The sequence below is a fragment of the Ceratotherium simum genome, chromosome 25, assembly GCF_057802395.1.
Source record: "Ceratotherium simum simum isolate JZ-2026a chromosome 25, ASM5780239v1, whole genome shotgun sequence".
NCBI classification, from domain to species: Eukaryota; Metazoa; Chordata; class Mammalia; order Perissodactyla; family Rhinocerotidae; genus Ceratotherium; species Ceratotherium simum.
The window spans coordinates 29,616,425-29,639,053 of NC_141924.1; the positions used below are offsets into that span (position 1 = coordinate 29,616,425).

At 40.0% G+C, this 22,629-nt stretch overlaps 1 long non-coding RNA gene across 3 annotated transcripts in view; it reads right to left on the bottom strand.

Moving 5' to 3' along the window:
* Positions 1 to 22,629, bottom strand: part of LOC147913763 (uncharacterized) — a 105,189-nt gene that overhangs the window by 75,468 nt on the left and 7,092 nt on the right. For 2 of the 3 annotated variants that reach the window (XR_015556393.1, XR_015556395.1), the window contains exon 3: positions 5,897 to 5,967. The exons of the other annotated variant lie outside the window; for it this stretch is intronic. This is a non-coding gene — a long non-coding RNA (uncharacterized LOC147913763). The remainder of the gene's footprint in view (positions 1 to 5,896; positions 5,968 to 22,629) is intronic. 3 annotated transcript variants of the gene reach the window in all.

Here is a 22,629-nt window from a genome sequence, read left to right on the forward strand (position 1 = left end):
GTGTAGACAAGATTGAGATTTACTGGCCCATCTGGTGTTATCAGTGAGGCAGAGCATCACATACTTGAAGATGAGATGTGCCAATCAGGATGAGGCGGTGGACGCACTGCTGGAAAAAATCAGCAGCATCTACCAGTTGGGCCCCAACCAACACTTACAGGATACGTGAAATCAGCAGTATAGAAAACGGCTGCTTATAGGAAGGATTTTTTACTTATGTATATTATTTGAGGGGCCTATCAACTGAGGAAAAATGGGAAAAAAAAATGATATGTCATCTTCTATGGAAAAAGCCTATATGTCTTTTTTTCTTTTTCCTTTTTCCCTTTGTTTTTTAATTGTCAAAATCCAGAGGAGGCACCCGGGAAAGGTGATCTATATTTGCCATGTTCTCCTTCCCCCACAACCCCTTTGGGTGGCACCAAATTTTCTTTTCTAATTTTGGACGTGGTTTATAATATCACTGTATCCCGCAAAGGGTCTCTTTTAACTGACAGAACCCATAGACACAAGAAATCTTTACCCAAATGAGAAACTAACTTGAGGTAATCCTCTGGGGATTTCTTTGCTTTCTTAAATAAAATCCAACACATGGTCCTGTCCCGGCACGTTTGAGTAATTACGCCCATTATGTCTCTCTGTTTGCTTTTTAAACCTGCTTTTTTGATTTCTCGCAAGTTTTTCTGTCCAAAGCTAAATTGATTCTGCACAGCAAAGATAAACTCCATCCAGAAACTGAAAAGAAAATGTTTATGTGGTTGACGTGCACATTTATAGAATCCCTGATTGGTTGGTGAAACCCAGAGGAGCAGCCGTCTAGCTTCTGGTGTACACAAGAGCCCTCTTTTAGTTCCATGAAATGAGAGGTTTTCATCTCCACTGGGAAGCTTGTCAGGTCTGGTCTGCAGATGGCTGGTATTTGTGCTGTTTCTTATATCTGCTTGTGACTTTTTCAATGAAATTTTGAGGTTAATGGTATAAATAATATGGAAGGAAGTAAATGCTTGAGGTGAATGTTTGTAGGAAAAACCAGGGAGGGGACTTTTTGCTAAAGGTTCTTTTGAAAAGGTACCCTACTTCTTACAGATTGATATAGTAACCCAAGATAAGGGGCTTTCACTAATTTCTTTTTCAATTTTTATAATGACCACAAAAATGCTTTCATTATCTGAAGCAGAGAAATATTCAAACTAGTTACAATGTTATACTATTTTTTTGTTTGCCTTTCCGCTTTACAATATGATGAGAGAAAACTAAGATCTTCGGAAAAACAAAAGCATAGAAAAATAAATCTCCTCCGTGATAGCATTTAGGTGTAAAAAAAAAACAATAAGAAAGAACACTAATCATCCTATATTCACTGACTATCTGAAGATTTCAGAGATTTTTATTTTCTTGTATTGATCTTCCTATTGGTAAGAGTCCTTAATAGTTTGTTTTCTCATCTCAGCCTTTATCGCTATTATATAGTCTGTTGCATGTGCGTGTGTGCGTGTGTGTGTGTGTGTGTGAAGGGAATTTAGAAAGTAATGAATTATGTCCTAACACAAATATCTCTTGATTCTAAATGTGGATTTTATTAAACTATAGAATACATGTAAGAAGTTTTGGCTGTAAATAATAGAAACCAATTTCAGCTAGTTTAAGCAAAAATTAAGATTCATGGAAGGGATATTGGAGTTATTTCACAGTACCTAAGGGCTGACATATGTCAGTGTACTAGGCTGCTTTTAAAATGGCTCTCAATGATTCCTGATTCCTGGTATTGGTACCATGTATAATCCCCTCCCCATGAGTGTAGACTGGATCTAATGACTTCTAACAAATAAAATATAGCAAAAGTGATGGGATGTCTCTTCCAAGATTAAGTTATAAAAGACTGTGGCTTCCATCTTGTTCTTTCCCTTTCCTCTCTGATGAAGGCAGATGCCATGTTGTGAGCTATCCTATGAAGAAGCTTATGTGACAAGGAATTGAGGACAGCCTCTGGCCAACAGCTAAAGAGGAGCTGAGGCTCTTACTATAACAGTCTGCAAGGAACCGCATCCTGCCAACAACCATGCAAGAGCTTGGAAAAAGATCCTTCCCTAGCAGAGACTCCAGATGAAAGAACAGCCTTGGTCAGCACCTTGGCTGTAATCTTCTGAGAGACCCTGAGACAGAGGATGCAATCAAGTCGTGTCTGGATTCCTGACCAACAGAAATCGTGAGATAATGAGTGCTGTTGTTTTAAGTCATTTAGTTCTGAGTTAATCTATCATACAACAATGCATAACTAATACAGCCAGGAATAGACTAGAGGAGCACAGGGGAAATCCATAAGATGTTTTTTTCTGCTCCTTGATTCTCTTTCTCTGGGTGTTTGTCTCCTTCATCTCTCTCATTGCCATGCTACTTTGCCCGCTCTTTAGTACCAAGTACACCAATAGTTCCCACATTTACTTGCTCTCCGTTTCTGTCATTCAGAGGGAAATTACTGTCTTTTTTAGGTACATTTCCAAAACTCTAATGGCAAGAATCAGATTGGCTGATCTTGGATCAGAGGCTCACCTCTGAACCAATCATCTATACCCAGGAGAGAAACATACAAGGAAGAGATTGTGATCGACCCTGCTTGGACCAACTGTACGAATATAGCAGTATTTGTAGTAACTATGAAGACTGGAGAAGGTAGTTAGATTTGCAATTTGTTTCAATATTTTGATCACTTTGGCCTATCATTTATATAACTTGAATTACTAATATATATTAGTAATGTATTTGAATTACTAAACTAATATATACCATCACTCTAAGAAATAAATATAGAAAAGTTTAAGGTCTCTAAAAAAGCTTTCCACCTAGAAAATGTATCATATGAAACTTGAGATTTGTGGAAGGTACACACCAAAAACTAGAAAGTAATAGACACTGACATTCTTGATTATTCAGGAAGGATATGGTTTGACATTTAACGCCAACTGAAGCTTCTCACTCCTATCATATCATAAGCTCCTTCGGGTCTCCACTCTGTCAATTGTCCTACACGTGTGGAAAAACTGATACAATCCTGGCAAAGGGGAAAAAAACAACTAAGATCAGTTGTACCAGGATGATGAGCATTTATCAAGCTACAGTATTTATCAAGCTACAGTTGTGTAACTGTGACAAATGAAAAGGTCCCTTCAGTACTGCCTATATGTATAAGAGCAGAACATTGACTGTCACCAAACAATGTAGACAAAACAGAGTGGCTTTGCTGCTGTCTCGCTAGGACCCAAACAGAACAAATGGTGGAAGATTATGTTATATTTTGACCATCAGACTGCCGCATATCAAAAGTGTTTTGTAAAAATTAGCTCTGAAATCACAGAAGATAAGCATGCTTTACTGCTATTTTGGTGGACTAGGAGTATCAATGAGAGAGTTAAAGAAAGCATCCTGTTGGAAATGACCAAGCTAATGTAATCCTGTGTGCAAGATGCTAACGGGCAGTTAGTAGGTGCATGGGTTCCCTTGAGAATCAGAGGCAGGAATGGTGGGGGTGATGAGCACACAATATCCACATACAACACAGCACAGTTCTAAGGCACCTGGGCTTTAGAATCACACTACTTGCGCTCAAATCCTCCCAAGTACTAAAGACTTTGGGCACATAATTTATACTCTGTGCCTCAGTTTCTTCATCTTTGAAATAGGGAAAAATTCAAGAGTACCTACCTTTATAGTCTTCTCAGGATGAGAGGAGATAATTCATGTAAGGAGTCTAGCACAGTATAAGCACATAGTAAGCACTCAAATGTTAGCTATTATTACATACTTGTTGACACCAGTTATTTAAACTCTCTTAACCTCAACGTCCTCATTTGTCAAATAGGGAAATGATTTTAGCAAAGAGACAGATAAGGTTATGTGTATGACCCACCACATGACATTACACACTCAGTCTAATACAATTGTTCTTAATTCTTTGGAAACGAGAAGGAAAAAGGTGTTGGCGGTCCCTTTGTAATCATCTAGGGTCATAGCAGCAGTCAAAATGGTGGTGTGTAGTTTCTTAGGGCTGCCATAACTAACTACCACAAACCAGATGGCTTAAAACAATGGAAATTTCTTCTCTCAGTGTTGGAGGCCAGAAGTCCAAAGTCGGTGTCAGCAGTGCCATGCTCCCTCAGAAGGCCCTAGGGGAGAAGCCTTCCTTGACTCTCCCAGCTTCCGTTCCTGGCGTTTCTCGGTCTGTGACAGCATTACTCCAATCTCTGCTTCTGTCTTCACGTCACCATCTTCCCTAGGTCTGTCGGTCTCCAATCTCTCTCTCCTTTTTTTTTTTTTTTTTTTTTGTGAGGAGATCAGCCCTGTGCTAACATCCGCCAATCCTCCTCTTTTTTTGCTGAGGAAGCGGCCCTGGGCTAACATCTGTGCCCATCTTCCTCCACTTTATATGGGACGCCGCCACAGCATGGCTTGCCAAGCAGTGCGTCGGTGCGCGCCCGGGATCCGAACCAGCGAACCCCGGGCCGCCGCAGCGGTGCGCGCGCACTTAACCGCTTGCGCCACCGGGCCGGCCCCTCTCCTTTCTTTTATAAAGACACTGGTCATTGGATTTAGGGTCCACCCTAAATTCAAGATGATTTCATCTGGAGATCCTAAACTAATTACATCTGTAAAGACCCTATTTTCAAATACAGTCACATTCTGAGGTTCTGGGTGGACGTGAATTTGCCGGGACACTATTCAGCCCACTATAGTAGTGTTTCTTGCTACTTACCTCCAACTTCTTGCTATTTACCTTATTTTTACTTCCACCCATTCACTCAACCCACATTTTGGGAATACCTACTGTGTGTCAGATCCTGGGACACAAAGGCAGTTCCTTTAAAGAGTTCACAATATTTTGAGAAAGATATACACCAAACAGGTTCTCTAGAACTATAGTAACAGAGAGAAAAATGGCGTTTTATCCTGAAGTGGGTTGGAGAGACCTACCTGAAGGAAGTAAAAGCTGTCACGAGTTCTTTACTCATCTACTCAAAGTCCCCATGCCAAATGAAGGTATATAGGGGGAAAGAAGGAAATAGACTTGGCCAGACAGGCCATTCTTGCCCTCTGGATTAAATAGAACTAGGCAACTTTCTTGGATGCCCAACCAACCTGCTTCAAATAGGATTACATCCAACATTCCAGACAAATGAATATCAACGTATAACAAATTAGAACCCTAGATTGTAACATTTAATTTAAATAGAGCATTTACCTTGAGTCTTCTGTCTATGAGAAATACATGTTTATTTAAAACGGGAAATGTGTATTGCAAAACGTATATATTTCTGATTATTAATTGGCTGGAACAAATATTACTGATTTCTGAATTATTTAATTGATTACAGATTGCCATGATACACGGTGATATTTAAGCTCTCTTCATGGCTATGCTTCTTTTAGGGGGATTTTTTTTTTGTAAATCTAATTTCATAAATATAATAGTTTAAAATACTCCCCTGCAGCTAAGTGGTAACTGAAACCTAGATGTTAACTTGTCATTGCACCTCGTTTTGTGAGAATAACTTCGGAGGTGCCAGAACACTTATTTTCAGCACTTGGAATGTGACAAATGTGTTATCTCTAGACTTTGTGAAGTTCACCTCCACTTCCCCCATCCCACCTAGATTCTTGGTGAGTGTTATGTTTTCTGTGATAGAAGCTTTGTCCTCAGACAGAAAATCACATGTGCGAGCTGTGTCACAAGGATTCTGTTATATTTCTACAACTACTATTTCTGCTGGCAGTGCTGCCTTAAGCTACATCACCCACGACCCGTACTCTGAAGCTGTATTGAAGATGCCTTGGCTTTCAGAAAGCCCTGGTATCTACTAAAGAATAATTATTAGTCTGAGGTAGTTAAACAGAGGGGACTGACCTTGAATCAAATTGTGAAGTAGGTAAACTTTTTCATTATCCTCTCGCTTCTCTCTGCTATACACTCGGTGTCTGAATAGGCAAATGGAACACAAAGATTTTCAAGGTGGTTCAATAAGCCTTGATATATTTAAAACTTAAGTTAACGTTTTGTTGTTTTAAGAATTAGAAAATGGTAAAGAATCAATATGGCTGCCATGAAAAAATTGCAACAATGACGTCTTATTGCTTCCAAGAGCAAGCAGTTTTTCACAACTGTCATTCAAAGCCCAGTTTTACCTGCCCAACCTTCAGTCATAGCCATCTTTAAGATCTCTTTAAAATACGATAGGGCCGGCCCCGTGCTTAGCGGTTAAGTGCGCGCGCTCTGCTGCTGGCAGCCCGGTTCGGATCCCCGCCGCGCACCGACGCACCGCTTCTCCGGCCATGCTGAGGCCGCGTCCCGCGTACAGCAACTAGAAAGATGTGCAGCTATGACATATAACTATCTACTGGGGCTTTGGGGGGGAAAAATAAATAAATAAATAAATAAATAAATAAATAAATAAATAAAATCTTTAAAAATAAATAAATAAAATACGATAAAAGATATGGACCTTCTCATCAAAAGAATGCATAAACACAGTTTACAAATATTTTCAGTGGATATTTAGGAGATTCACATCTCCCTTCCCTAGGAAGCAAGCTCATTCTCCTACCATCTTTAGAATCAGACTCACCCTCTCTTGGGTTGGAATGGGATGGGGGCTGGAGTGGCAATTACAGTTCTCCCCTTCCATGCCAGGCTAGCTTCTAGAATGTCTTCTTTTACGCTGTCACTCTGCAGATAGACCCACTGACCCTTCTTATTTTAGGGTTTTATCTGTCAATCACTATGGGAAAACACAATGGGAAAACAATAGCAGGGGGATTCCAAAAATAACAATAGGGCAATTACAAAGCTTAACTCTTAAAAGGCCCTCACGCCCTTGCCCGAAAGGGTTATAGGACCGCCGTCCTTCAATGGCTGCTGCCTGGTTTTTTTCTTTCAAGTTAGATCTCTCCTGATTAATTTGTTGGTTGAATTCTTTCTCCGAAAAACTCAGAGTGTCTTGAAAATTATCCTGGGAGTAGATTTATCTCAAGTAGGCAATTTGCATTCCTGAGCTCCTGTGGACTGGGTGACCACTATTTAATGGCTCTGGTCCTACCCAAACTTGGATATTTTCTCACCACACAGATTCCTGGATCTGGGGCCGGCCCCCGTGGCTTAGCGATTAAGTGCGCGCGCTCCGCTACTGGCGGCCCGGGGTTCGGATCCCGGGTGCGCACCGTCGCACCGCTTCTCCGACCATGCTGAGGCTGCGTCCCACATACAGCAGCTAGAAGGATGTGCAACTATGACATACAGCTATCTGCTGGGGCTTTGGAGGAAAAAAAAAAAAAAGGAGGAGGATTGGCAATAGATGTTAGCTCAGGGCTGATCTTCCTCACAAAAAAAAAAAAAAGATTCCTGGATCTTTTTCCTAAGAAATAGATAAGTGTCATGAATTTCTTATAAAAGAAAGCCAATAATTTTTAAGAACGTTGTTAGGACTCTGGAAAGAGGAATATCTTTAAGGATGGGGTGGGTTCATTCGTTCAAAAACCACTTAATGCTACCCTACGAGAAGTGAAAGATTGCGGACTAAGAATACAAAGATGACTAAAAAGAAAACCGCCCTTTAGGAGCTCTCAACCAGGATTTTCACTGTTTTCCTGTCTTTTCTATCTTATGTTCTTCTCTTACCCAACTTCACTATGCTGCAGTCTGAATATTTCTTTAGCTTTCTGGGATTATTTTGAGTTCTAAAAAAAAGGGGCTTACCACTCTGAATTTCATACCTTTTTTTAAATCACTGTTTAGGCTCTTTTCCTCCAGAACATCTCTATCTAGAGTTGCCAGATATCACAATAAAAAACACAGGACACCCAGATAAATCTGAATTTCAGAAAAACAGCAAATAATTTTTTAGTATGAGTATCTCCCAAATGTTGCACGGGACACACTTATACTAAAAAAATTATTGTTGTTTATCTGATTCCAATTTAACTGGGCATCCTGTGTTTAACTGGCAAGCCTACCCCTACCCCAACCCATCTCTATAAAATATGTTAGCCCTCAAGTTTAGTGACATCCACAGACTTAAAGAGCATCTTCTTTATTCTGTAAGCCTGGTCACGGAGGGAAATGCTAAAGGCCCCGTAGGAAACCGCACCCTGCCAGGCAGCACTTATCTGCTCCCCTCTGACCCTGACCCTTTTAGCTGAACGGGTGCTTCAGTCGCAGCGAGCCCCACAGAATACTTGTCGTCTGGAGAATGCTTATTTTCTTCCCCTTTCCTTGTTGATTTGAATTTTTGATTTTGTGTTTCAAAAAAACAAATCCTGTGAGTCTAGTTCATTTTTCACCTTTTTTGGGTCTGGGTTTATCATTTATTTCTGTGATGAAACTAAATAGAATAATGTTGGTAATTATCAAGCACAGGCTCTCCAGCATGGGTGGCAACCATGCAGGCAAGACTAAATAAAGTCTACAAGTAACCTGAACCTAAACTTTAACTTTTTCCTCTACAAAAGAAAGAAGAAAACCAAAAACAGAACAACGGATGTGAATGTCATTTCCATTGTCTCATCTGCTTACAACCTGGTAAGATTTAGGACGTAAAAAGTGAAGCCTGGAGAGCAGGATTTCAGGTGAACTCCCCTCTGACTGAGAGTTGGCTGTTCTGAGCTCAACACATAGCACGGTTATCATGGAGAGAGGTGAACACCAAATGTGTAGTTCATTTAATGCAGTACCTTTATAGGTACACTACCATGCCAACTGATATCATTCTTTAATCTAAATGTAACTGTAATTGAAATATGTTATCACCATTAATATCCAAAATCAGCAATTTCTAAAGTAGTTTAATAAACAGCTGCTCTAAAATGTGCTTGCAGATTAGCAAAATGTCAGAGCCTACTTTCAAAGAAAGCTGTCTTCTGGGACACCATTTATTCCTGCTCATAACTTTAATACAATTACCTCCCACTGTAGCAAACTGGTTTTCTATACCATTCTAAAGAGAAGTTATCCACAGAAAAAGCTGTCATATTTCTAGTCAGGATGGCTACCTCTAAGATAGGTAACAGACACTGAAAATCCCATGACACCCACCTCCCGTGTCCCTTGCTAAATTAATTAAACAAGGAAGCCATTAGACTGAGCTGGTTCTAATACCTCAGCAGCCTCTGTAAGCAACCAAAACCTAAACCTATAAATGCTTCAAGAGTAAGAAATCAAAACCTAAGGACAACCAATCACAAACAGCCAACTAGGCTTTTCCAAATATGGCATCAGCTTAAGCTATAGGCAATCAAATAATTTCCTTGTTTTGCTTCTACCCTTTCTCTATAAAATCTTGCCCCTAAAGCTTTTGACGATGGAGCGCTCCTAACCGCTTCCGGTTTGGCACTGCCCAATTCGAGTCGATTTTTGCTCAAATAAACTCTTAAAATTTTTAATATGCCTCAGTTTTTCTTTTAACAGCATAAAGAAATCATTTATAGACCTCGCATTTAGATGCACAGAGAAATGGGAGGTAGACCAGATTATTCCCCAAGAGCAGAATCTAAAATAGGAAGGCTGTTTCTACCATTGGTGTGTAAACCCCACTTTTCAGGGGAACATACAAAGATCTATGGTTCTGAAATCTGCATGTGACTTCTCAGGGGTCAAGGGAGAGAGCAGAAAACTTGCAAACAGCTTATGAGCCTATTCAGGCCAGGAGTAAGGTAGTGCATAGGCCCTTGGGGTAGTTAAAGGGAGAGTTCTCAGGCCTGAGACTTGAGGGCTCAGGACCTTGCCTTGTAACCCTGGTTAAGGAATGCCCCTGCCTGCGTGTCCCCTGCCTGCATGTCACATCTGTTGCTCAGGACAAGTCACATTGCTTTTAGTTATTTCTGATTTAGGGCTGGCTGGGGGTGGTTCTGCATTGTTTTGATTATATCTGCTGGTTCTGATGATCTCATTACTTTGTTAATTAAATTTTTAGTTTATTTTAATCTCCCTTTAATAGTTCAGAGGAAGTTGCACCTCAGAGAATAGTGTCTGTCCCAAAGGTACCTCCACAGCCTTCCTTCCTGTGTTTCAAATTATATCCTCTTGCCAGGCCTGCCAGAGAACCTCAGAGACCTAGGTTAAAAATACTCCTCCAGGTAATTTAGGAAGACCACGGGCTAAATTACTCTTCTGGGGAGAAATGCAAATAGCCGTAAAGCCTCTGGAAATTGCCAGAAAAGAGAGCCCCAGGGGCTGCTCATGGACCCAAGGCAGGTCTCCAGCAAGTACCACTGCCTCTCCTATTCATCCCTGTCTGACTCTCCCTCCCTCTCTCGTCATTCCAGTTCATTTGGGAATTATCTCTTCATACCCTTTGCCCATCTACACATTGTGCATGGTGTTGTGTGTCTGTCAGATTGGTTGTTCTGTGTTGTTTATTATTTGGGATATAATAACTATTGGTCTCTTCAGACAGAGGACAAACTCTGAAAGGAATCTTTTCCGATGTGATCATCCACTAGTCACCTATACTTGCTACTTCATCTATATAATGTTAATGCAGGATATGTTCTCCTGGACACTGGCTCTCTTAGGTGAATGGGAAACTCGAAAAATGCCAGCTCTTTGTTTATTCTGTCTAGGCCAACCCATTAAGAATCCCAACTCTGTTAAACTTTCAAAAATATTTTTGCCTGGCTGTCATTAGTCTTTTTCCTTTTGTTCATTGTGGTTTTAGGTAGCTTGTTAAATTTTCATGCAGTTAAATCTAGGCTCCTTATTAGGATGTATTTCCACATCAGAGTTTTTTGCACTTCCTGCTTTAAAACAATCCTTTGCGAATATAAATTTTAAAATATACAACTAAGAATAAAAACAGTTTAAATAGCTATAAGAACCCAAACCAGTGCAGTGTTGCGTGGTGTTTAGCAGTATGATAACAGACTAACAGAGTCAGGAACGTGCTTGTCTGATCTTTATCATATGTCAGCTATGCATACTTGATGATCTGTAGGAAACTCTAAGAATGTTCCTTTTTCTCTTTCCTTCTTTCCTGGAAAAAGCAGTCCTAAAAAGTTAAGTAGAATTGAGCAAGGCAGGCATGAGCTTCAGGGCAGGGTTGTAGGGGATGAGGGAGCTGGAATGCTTCAGAGGTTATGTCAGACCCCGAGTGGAGTGAGGAGGGCATATATCTACCTTCACTGAATACTTGTAATTGTTAGCTCAAGGTCCTTAGGTGGGGAGAATATTTCATATTCTTATCAAGAAGTTAATTATTTAATAAGAAGTCTTTCGGGCCGGCCCCGTGGCTTAGCGGTTAAGTGCGCGTGCTCCGCTACTGGTGGTCCGGGTTCGGATCCCAGGCGCACACCGACGCACCACTTCTCCAGCCATGCTGAGGCCGCGTCCCACATACAGCAACTAGAAGGATGTACAACTATGACATACAACTATCTACTGGGGCTTTTGGGGAGAAAAAAGGAGGAGGATTGGCAACAGATGTTAGCTCAGAGCCAGTCTTCCTCAGCAAAAAGAGGAGGATTGGCATGGATGTTAGCTCAGGGCTGATCTTCCTCACAAAAAAAAAAAAAAAAGTCTTTATTATTTAGGATTCTATTGGTTGCAAGGGATAATAAGTTAAACCAGCATAAGCAAAAAAAGGAACTTACTAAAAGGCTTTTGGGGTTTCTCACAGAGTCTAAGGAGAAGGTGAATAACCAAGTCACAAGCAGGGACAGAATGCAGCAGAACCCTCTGGAACAACTAAAGTCAAGAGCTTAAATGTCCCCAGCAGGATGTTCTGTATGTCTCTCATCTTTGTTTCTCTTTGTGCTCTCCCTCTCTCTAGAATGGTATTCTTCATATAGTAGGAGAAAAAATGACTGCCAATGGTTTCAAGATTTTACTTGCGACACATACAACTACAGAAGAGAAACCACCTTGACTTCCAGTATTTCCAGGTCCAAAAATCCCAGTGAATGGACTCATTGGCCAAGCTGCAGTCATGGCTGCTCTTGCAGCCATGGATGAAAGTGAGAAAATAAGGGGGTATCTGAGGGATTTCCCAGAATGGAGCTGCAGTGTAGATAACCCCTAAGTTTCTAGTATACAGACCTTCCCACTTATCTCCATCTCTTGGGGTTGTAGGTGATCAGTTCTGCTTTAAACTTGTCCTGACTTAGCACTGTTCTCTGCAAATGACTCTACACCCAATTCTGATGGTGAACTCAGGAAAAGGACAGCATTTATAAGAAGGGAGAATTTGTCTGTTAGTATGTTGCCTTCTAGGTTACATGGAGTCTATAAGAGATTGTCAAAAGTGGGATGTTAAAGTGTAAGCAAGTTTTTAATAAGTGAATTCTACTAGCTACTTTCCAAAAAGATCGTAACTAATTATACTTCCATAAACAAAGTATGAAAATTGCCCTTTCCCTGTAATTACATGAGTACTGGACATCATTAATCTTTTTAATATTCATCAATCTGATAGGTAATAAATGGCATATTGTTTCACTTTGCATTTTCCTTACTACTAAGATTGTGTATCTTCTGTTATATTTATTATCCACTTTCCTTTGTTCTCTAATAAATTGTCTATTCCTATATTTTGCCTATTTATTCTGTTCATTTTTTCCAAATTATAGTTCTTTGTGTGAAGATGTTAATTTATTACATTTTAGTTTTTATTTACTATATATTCAGTATTAATATTAATCTCTTGTTTGTCACACGTGTTACCAATTTTTTTGCTATCTACCATTTGTATCAGCTTTGTTTATGCTGTTTTTATACAGAAACATCTTTTGTTTTTTGGTCAGATGTGTTAATCTTTTCCTTTATGGATGCTTATCTTCCTGACTTAACTAAGAAAGTTTTCCCACCCATCTCTATTCTTGTGGATCTACACATTTCCCAACTTTTCTTCTACTGGTTTTTATTTTAGCAACGTAATCTGAGTAGATTTTTATTTTGTATGTGATGTAGGAGTATAGCTTTCTTTCAGCTGGAAAGCCAGTATTCAGGATTATATAAAATAAATAAATCCCCACCTCTCCAAACATATCCCTCAGAGCAGTACACACTTGATGTTAACCCTAGACTTTTTCCTGTGCACGTATAATCCTTTGTTACTTGTGTGTGTGTGTATGTTTATATGTACATACACATATACATACACAAATAATCACCATATGTATAGCATGATCTGTTTTTATTTTATTCTTCTTCAGTTTGCTTTCTTTGCTTAAAATGCTGGGAAGGAACTCTAAACCAATGGTATATGTTCTACCTCAGTCTTTTTGTTTGTTTGTTTGTTTTTTGAGGAAGATTGGCCCTGCGCTAACATCTGTTGCCAATCTTCCTCTTTTTTCCCTTTTCTCCCCAAAGCTCCAGTACATAGTTGTGTATCATAGTTGTAGAGTTGTAGCTCTTCTATATGGGACGCCACCTCAGCATGGCTTGATGAGCAATGAGTAGGTCTGCGCCCAGGATCCGAACTGGCGCACCCCCGGCCGCCCAAGTGGAACACACGAACTTAACCACTACGCCACCCAACCGGCCCCTCTACCTGATTCTTTTAAAAGGCACAATAGCATGCTATCTTAAGAACTGACAAATCTGGCTCATTAAGGCATAGCCAATTACCTGCTCCCAGCTGAAGTCCCCAGAGTAAAATCTTCCACTGCCCCAGCTCTACAAGTTCTGCTCTGAGCCCAGATCTGATCTGATCTGATCTGAGCCCAGATCTCTGCAAAGTTCTTTACTCAACTTCCCTAGGACAGAGTCACAGTATTGGCCTCTATCTTCAAAAAGGGCAACCTTATACCGTGCCACCTTCAATCAGTCAGCTCCATAGTCCTTAACATTCTGAGCCTACTTTCTTCTTAAAGAGTGGCAGGTCTGGCTTCTCCGTTTAATATTCTACAAGAAAAAGGAGCATTTACAGCACCACTATTCTACTGCTGACCTTTTTGGTACTTTGTAATCAATCTATGGGGGGGTGTGGGGGTGGAGGTAGTTAAAAATAACTGAAGACTCCTGCAATATTTGCTGATCTCTCATCAATCTTTGTTTCCATAGACAGGTACCACTTAGCCAAGCCATAGGATTTTGATATTGATTCAAGGTTTCTAATCTTCCCTCAGAGCTTTTACTGCCACAGAATCTCAATCAGGGTTCATTCATTCCTCAAATATGTATTGATGTCACTCTTGACTAAGCACTGGTTAAGTGCTGTGGACATACTGGTGAGCAAAATAGTCACACTGCTGGGTAGTTATGGACTTCTTTAAGCAAATTCTAATCTTAGATGTGATTAAAAGCATTTTTTGACCTCAATCCTCCTTTGAAGCATCTATCCAAATATTTGATGCAAATTTAGTCTTCCTTATGTCCTCCTGTCATAAGAAACAACAAACTCAGCATGTTTTCCTATCTAGAAGAAAAAATATTTTATGCCATAGGCATCACCATGACACTTTCCAAACAACTTTTATTTGAATAGTTTAGCATCTTTTTAACAAAACCAATACTGTTGCTGTGGGTTACAGATCACTTGGTATTCAAGAAATATTTATTGAGGTCCTGTTATATGTAGACACACTGTTCTAGGATCTAGACCAGAGGTTACTTTTTGTGTCATGGGCTCCTTCAACAGTCTAAAGTCTATGAACTCCTTCTCAGAACAATTTTTTCATAAATGCATAAATTAAAGTACATTGGATTACAAAGAAAACCAAGTGACCTATACCTTGGTTAACAACGTTAATTCATTTCTACAAGTCCTGCTGTTAAGTAAAAAGTCCTTGAAATTAAAAAAAAAACTATTAATTTTAATGGGAAAATTTATTATGTATTACATCTTAATCTAAGATAAACAATATTCAAAGATTTAAAAATATATATATATATACACAAATACACACACATATGTAATAAAAGTAAGTTTATATAAGCAATATAAAGAATTTGAAAGTAAGTAAAAATAGTAATCCACTGAAGGTTTATTGTACTTACCTAAAGACAAAGAGGTGACTCACAGTGGGTGATGTAGATACAGGGAAGAAATGAGAGAGTTTGGCATTGGAAAGCTCATCATTCTTTCTGTACTATTTTCACAGATTTCTCAATATTTTGGGGAAGCTCATTTTTATTGAGGTGAAATTTTACTAAAATAAGCTTAAAAACTATCTCTAGAGCAAAAATAAAAGCAAACACAAACAATTCAAACTACCTAGAGATGGCACATGCACAGAGCAGACCAAAACGTTGTAAGAAATGAAGATGCTGTGTCTTCCTCTCTTGCTTGGTGTCCACAGGCAAAGCAAACATGCTTGGGTTCATCCAAATAGGGCATCTGATTTAAATTTGTTCCCTATGACACTCTGACTACAAAACTCTGTTGAGTGAATTGGTGAGTGTGTCTTTGCCTGAAATCATAATATCGACACAATTTCTCATAGTATATATATTTAGTGTGTTTTGGGTGAAATTTTGTTTTATACTAGGAACAAAAAGAAGTTTTCCCAATAGTGGTACGACTTTTCAAGAGTTATGCTGCTGAAGGCCATTAACTGAACAATCATTTTGTGAGATACATCTGCTCTTTATTCTATAGACAAAACTTGGAGCTCCATGGATTCAGCTAGTGGTAAAAAACAACAACCACAACAACAACGAAACCTGAACAAAACAGACTCAAACCCTGCCTCTAAGGAGCTTACATCCTTCACAATCTACACGGATGACAATTCAATTTGTTCGGCTCACAGAAGGTGGGTTTTGTCCCTGATTTATCGTCCCATCACAGCACAGTCCTCCCCCAAATCAAAGCTCCAAGGGAGCACAGTTATTCCATTAAAGGTCTGTTTGCTTAGATGGTTACCATATCCTCCAAAATCTTCTATCATGATCATCTCTTTGATGCCACTTGATTTAGATCAGAGACAGGCAAAGTATTGCCTAAGGGCTAAATCCATTAACTCTTATTTTTGTAAATAAAGTTTTTATTGGAACACAGCCATGCTCATATTGTCTATGGCTGCTTTTGCCCTACAATAGTAGAGTTGAATAATTGTGAAAAAGATCCTCTAGCCCACCAAGTCAAAAATATGCACTATGTGGCTCTTTACAAAAGAAGTTTGCCCATTCTGGTCTAGATTTCTGATACTACACCTAGATTTCAGGTATAGTACTATTGAGCATTTGACTAGATGCAAAGAAGCTTAAGAGATGTGGCCTTGGTTACAGACATTCTTTTAGCACTCCTACAAGCAAATAAGAGATAGAACTTCATAGAAATGGATCTTCGCTTTCTAATTTTCATAATAATACCAGAATACCCATAACCATCGCACCCGCCACCCCCCCAATCCCCCCCACCATGCTTAATGGGTGTAACTCTTAATATGCAAATCTATCATGTCACTCCTTGGCTTAATCCTTGGGTGATTTCCTCCTTATTCTTTGGATAAGATTAAATGTAATTTACCATGTGCTCCCATCTCTGGCCTCATATACTTTTCTAGCCTTATCTTCCATCTCTCTCTTGTTCTCCCTGCTCCTCAGGGTCCTGCTTTGGGCACACCTATGTCCCCTTTGTAAATTTGTTTCCTTAGTCTGGAGAGCAACTCTTATCCCCTAGGCACTATCCAGGTTTATTCCTGCTCATCTTCAGATTTCCAACTAAAGTTTCCTGCTGTAGGAAAGAATTCTCTCATTGTCCCTTTAACCCATCATCTAGGTTAGACTTTCATAGTGCCTGTATTTTTCTTTCACAGCAATTTTCAGAATGGCAAATATGTACTTATTTACACTATTTACTTAATTTTGGTCTTCCTAGCAGATTCCATAAAGTGTAGGACAGGTCTACAATCATGCCCCACATAACAACATTTCAGTGAATGATAGACCATGTGTACAACAGTGGTCACGGAGGATTAGTACCATACGGCCTAGGTATGTAGTTGGCTTTACCATCTACGTTTGTGTAAGTACACTCTATGATGTTTGCACAACAACAAAATTGCCTAATGACACATTTCTCTGAACATATCCCCATTGTTAAGTGACACACGACTATATTTTGTTTGTGGATGTATCTCCAATGCTTGGCCAGTACCTTATTAGTCAATCAAATCTGTGGAATGAATTTATGAAGCTCATAGAACACTTTATACATCAGGCATTTAGCAGTGAACTTGCTCTTAGCTCTCATTGGGAGAGTCAAATTAAGAATGTGCTACCTGGGGCCAGCCTGCTAGCATAGTGGTTAAGTTTGCACGCTGCGCTTTGGCAGCCCAGGGTTGCAGGTTCGGATCCCAGGTGCAGACCTACACACCGCTCATCAAGCCATGCTGTGGTGGCATCCCACATACAAATTAGAGGAAGATTGGCACAGATGTTAGCTCAGCAACAATCTTTCTCAAGCAAAAAGAGGAAGGTTGGCAACAGATGTTAGCTCAGGGCCAATCTTCCTCACCAAAAAAAGAAAATAAAATACAGAAGTCTTTAAAAAAAAAAAAAAAAAGAATGTGCTACCTGAAGCATGTTTCCTTGAATGTTTTATAAAAGTAGGTAAAATTGTTCTATATTATAAATTAATAAATTTATCAGAATTTAATGCTAATAAATGTTTTTCTTTTGATAGTGTCTTTTTTTTTGGTTAGCAAAAGCAAGATACATTATTGTGTATCTCTTTTTTTTGTTTTTTTTATAATTTTATTTATTTTCCGCCCCCCAAAGCCCCAGTAAATAGTTGTACGTCATAGCTGCACATCCTTCTAGTTGCTGTACGTGGGACACGGCCTCAGCATGGCTGGAGAAGCGGTGTGTCGGTGCGCGCCCGGGATCCGAACCCGGGCCGCCAGTAGTGGAGCGCGTGCACTCAACCGCTAAGCCACGGGGCCGGCCCTGTTGTGTGTCTCTTTTTCCAGGACACCAAGAAGCTCAGAAGTAAATTTACCGCTTGTTTACAGCAATGCTCTCCAAACCCAGATTCCTGGTAAAATTTGATCCTACTTTCTTTACATGGCTTATTAGGCCTTTATTTTTTTTGAAAACATGCTAAATATTTGCTTCATGTCAAGTTGCATCAATTCTGCATAATTTTTTCTTGATCCTGTTTAAGACTCATAACTTTTCTCATTGGAGTAAGGCCAGAAAAGTATATAAATAGCACCCGTCAGGGAGGGGGAAACTTTCATCCTACCCTTCTTGAGTTCTTTTTGCTGGTCTAAGAATTAAGTTGAAATGAGACAGATTAACAGGAGAAAAACCAACTTGATTTCATATGTACGGGAGCCTCACACAGACACAGACATGCCTGTGACCAAGACAGGCAGTTTTTATACCTTTTAGACAAAGAAACAATAAATTTGTGCAGAATTGAAAAGACAAAATACTTATGCTTGGATACTTTATTAGTGAAGAAACTAAGCAGAGTTCGTTTACATCGCCTTCTCGGCCCTGAATTCCCTATCTCTGGCGATAAGGATGGCTCTTTACCTCCTGGGGCAGGGTTGGTACCTTTCACCTGGGAGATTTATTTCCTGCCTTCAGGGAAACTAAGGATGGTCAGGGTGTCCTTTTGCACTGGCTGCTTCTCAAGTAACTTTAATTCAAAATGATCAATATGCCAAAGTGGCATATTTTGGGGCAGCCTGCCCTGAGCCCCAACACATCTCTTGGGCCGTATCCAAACAACCGGTAAGAATGGAAGCTACAACTGGACTCAGGAGGTTCTAAGTGTCCTAACTGAAATTACATGACTCCCTTGGGCATGTGGAAGAGGAGTTGGGGAGGAACAATGTCCTTGAAGTAAATTTTTTTTTAAAAAGGCAGCAAAATAAATTGGAGTATGTTATCCACTGCTCATGAAATTTGAACAGCATATTAGTACTGTGGGAACAACTAGGCTAAACTAGGCTTTCTGTGCCATATGCGCAGGGCGCAGCCTTACATGTGTCTATCAGTTTGAAAACTGGGACCTCCTAGGCCACTTCTTGCTTCTCTGTTAGGATGGTTTTCAAGTTACTTCTCCTGCCTCCCTAAGAACAGCAGGCGGGGAGAGGGGAGGTGATTTAAAAGAGCTCATCCGTTTAGGAGGCGGGGGGACTTAATCATAAGTTTGCACTTTCTTCAGATGATTAAACAATAAGTGTTTATGAAATCAAGAAAATTGTTTTTTCCCCCAGAGTTTCCTTTTCAAAGGCTTCTCTGTGCTCTCTGGCTAATTTAAAAAGAGCCCCATACGGGGCTTATTTTTTTACACATATATTGCCAGAGTAGTTCCTGTTTTGGTTTAAATGTGTTCCTTCTTTTTAGTCAGATGAAAGAGAACTTTCTTTAAAAAGGACTTGTCTGCTGATCATGTTTGTTAGAATGAGCCTAAATAAAGCTTCTCTTAATAGTTTAACTGTTTAGGGGCCAGCCTGGTGGCGCAAGTGGTTAAGTGCGCGTGCTCCGCTGTGGCGGCCCAGGGTTCGCCGGTTCGGGTCCTGGGCCCGCACCAATGCACTGCTTGTCAAGCCATGCTGTGGCGGCGTCACATATAAAGTGGAGGAAGATGGTCATGAATGTTAGCCCAAGGCCAGTCTTCCTCAGCAAAAAAAGAGGAGGATTGGCAGACGTTAGCACAGGGCTGATCTCCTCACAAAAAAAAAAGAAAAAAAGTTTAACTGTTTAGCTAAATCCTCTCGGCTAAATTATCTGGCAGATTTTCGTTCTTACTTGGCCTCTGTAACTAGAGTGCTCTTATTACCCTCTTTCCAACCTGAAATTTCTGCCTCCCCTGAGGCCTCTTCTGAAGTGACTGTCTTGAGGAAGGAGCTTTTTCTCTCAATTCAGTTGACTTAGTCCTTCTGTGGTTTGGCGTTGGGGTATGTGGAATACGCTAGGCACCAGAAAGGAGCAAGTGATAAATTCTGCAGCAGGCAATAGCCTTGGAGAGGAGTGTCTAGGTCAAGTTTTGGAGAAATGACAGCTCAAAGGCTTTAGAGATGGTAGAAAAAGGTCTAAAGCTGAAGGGCCATGGAAAGGGGAGGTAAAAGTAGCCCCGAATTTGGCCCCCATCAGCCTGGCAGGCAACTATAAAATTAAGCTTTCTTAATGCAAAGTTTCCCTCAAGAGGAAATTCTGGGAAGATACAACAGAAACAAATAAAACAAAATAATGAATTCCTGATATATGCTGAGCATGGATGAACCTCAAAAACATTATGCTAAGCCAAAGAAGTCAGACAAGAGACCACATATTGTATGATTTCATTTATGTAAAAATGTCCAGAATAGGCAAATCTATAGAGACAGAAAGTAGATTAGCGGTTTCCCGGGGCTGGAAGGGCCAGGGATGATATTGGGATTTTATTGAGGGTGATGAAACTGTTCTGAAACTGATTACGGTGATGGCTATAAACTCGGTAAATTAACTCAAAATCATTGAATTGTACACTTGAAATGGGTGAATTTTATGATATGTAAAATATATCTCAATAAAGCTCCTTTAAAAAAAGGCTAGAAGATCATCTGTTCAAAGGGACTAGGGATAGAACTTTCTAGCATAATGATAAAAGTGCTCTTGCTTGTCATAGTCCCTAACATCTAAATACTGTACACATAGCTTTGTTTCTACAAGGGAGAAAACCATGAAAAGGAGCATTCCTTGAGTGCTTTAATGCTGTATCTCTTATTACTGTTTAAGTGTTTGAAATCTAGAATTAGTTATTATGCAATAACCAGTAAGGTCAGACATTAAAAACTACATGGAGACCATTCCTTCAGTTTGAAGGTCAGCCTCACAGTCAAAATTCAAATCGGTTTTCAGAAGATGAGAATGTTTCCTACATTTTGCTCAATGAAAAGATTTAAAGAAGAGGCCTCTACTAAAAAACATGCAAATATGGAATGTTTTCAACACGTATACCAAGGCAAAGAAAGGATCCTTTGCTTTCACATTCAACTAAATCAAATTGTAAATATTATCGGGCCGGCCCCATGGCTTAGTGGTTAATTGCGTGCACTCTGCTGCTGGCGGCCCGGGGTTCAGATCCCGGGCGCGCACCAACGCACTGCTTGTCTGGCCATGCTGAGGCCGCGTCCCACATACAGCAACTACAAGGATATGCAACTATGACATACAACTATCTACTGGGGCTTTGGGGGAAAAATAAATACATAAAATTATTAAAAAGAAAATTGTAAATATTATCTAGGCTGAAGATTGCTTCTGCTTCATTTAGGGAAAACAAGTTTTTACTAAACAAATGGATAAGAACACAAGATAAGGGGAAGTCTCTTACTTTATCCCCTTCAGAAAAGAAATGCAATCTGACATGTTAATCATAACCTCTTTTTTTTTCTCTAGAGGACTTCTCCATAGCTGGAATACAGTCTTTTCAGGAATTTGGATCAGTCTAACTTGCAATATCCCATAAATGAATACATCCTAAGTTGCATTTTCCAGTGGGATTTCAACCCTCGAATTCCTGCTGAAGTACATCCAAACGCAGGACAGTTTCCACAATCGTGTTGGGTATCTCTATGCAGGACCTCTATATTGATTTGTTTATTGCCCTTACTCTTGCAACTTGAATATTCCTTTGCTTTAGTTTAGTTTTAAAGGAATAACATGATGTCACTTAATGCATGTAAATGTTAATCTACTTTGAGATTTTAAATTCAAGTTTCTTAAGAAGGGCAAGCTGCTGTTCTCTTAGAAGTGAAAATAAAGACATGAAGTATGCCAACATGTGATTAGATGGTTATTTTACCAAGCTTCCTGAGTATTATCTTCTCTTTTGAGAGTAACATGTGGACATCATTATATGCTCTAGCTTGCCTAATGTCTTAGAAGCTGGGAAGAATGCATTTTACCCAGACTGTAGAACCTCAGGGAAGCAAAAGACAACCTAAAACTTAGTTGATACTTAAAGGCAGCTTTTACAGATTAAATTAGTATGCTAATTTTTTTCTTTTAAAGGGACAAGATTTCTATTTGAGATAGTATAAGCCTGGATAAAAAGTTTGTTGGTTGGTTTTAATTTTTATTTTTTTTTTTTGTGAGGAAGATCAGCCCTGAGCTAACACCCATGCTAATCCTCCTCTTTTTGCTGAGGAAGACCAGCCCTGAGCTAACATCTATTGCCAATCCTCCTCCTTTTTTTCCCCCCAAAGCCCCAGTAGATAGTTGTATGTCATAGCTGCACATACTTCTAGTTGCTGTATGTGGGACGCGGCCTCAGCATGGCCAGACAAGCGGTGTGTCGGTGCGCGCCCGGGATCTGAACCCGGCCGCCAGTAGCGGAGCGTGCGCACTTAACCGCTAAGCCACGGGGCCGGCCCTGTTGGTTGGTTTTAAATTATCGAATTTTGCCATTACTTTTTTTTTTTTTAAAGATTTTATTTATTTATTTTTTCCCCCCAAAGCCCCAGTAGATAGTTGTGTGTCATAGCTGCACATCCTTCTAGTTGCTGTATGTGGGATGCCGCCTCAGCATGGCCAGAGAAGCAGCGCGTCGGTGCGAGCCCGGGATCCGAACCCGGGTCGCCAGCAGTGGAGCGCGCTCACTTAACCACCAAGCCATGGGGCCGGCCCTGCCATTACTTTTTTAAAGCAGTTGTTCTGAAACATTAGTGTCTAGATAGCTGAGCACCACGCCTAGAGTTTCTGATTTA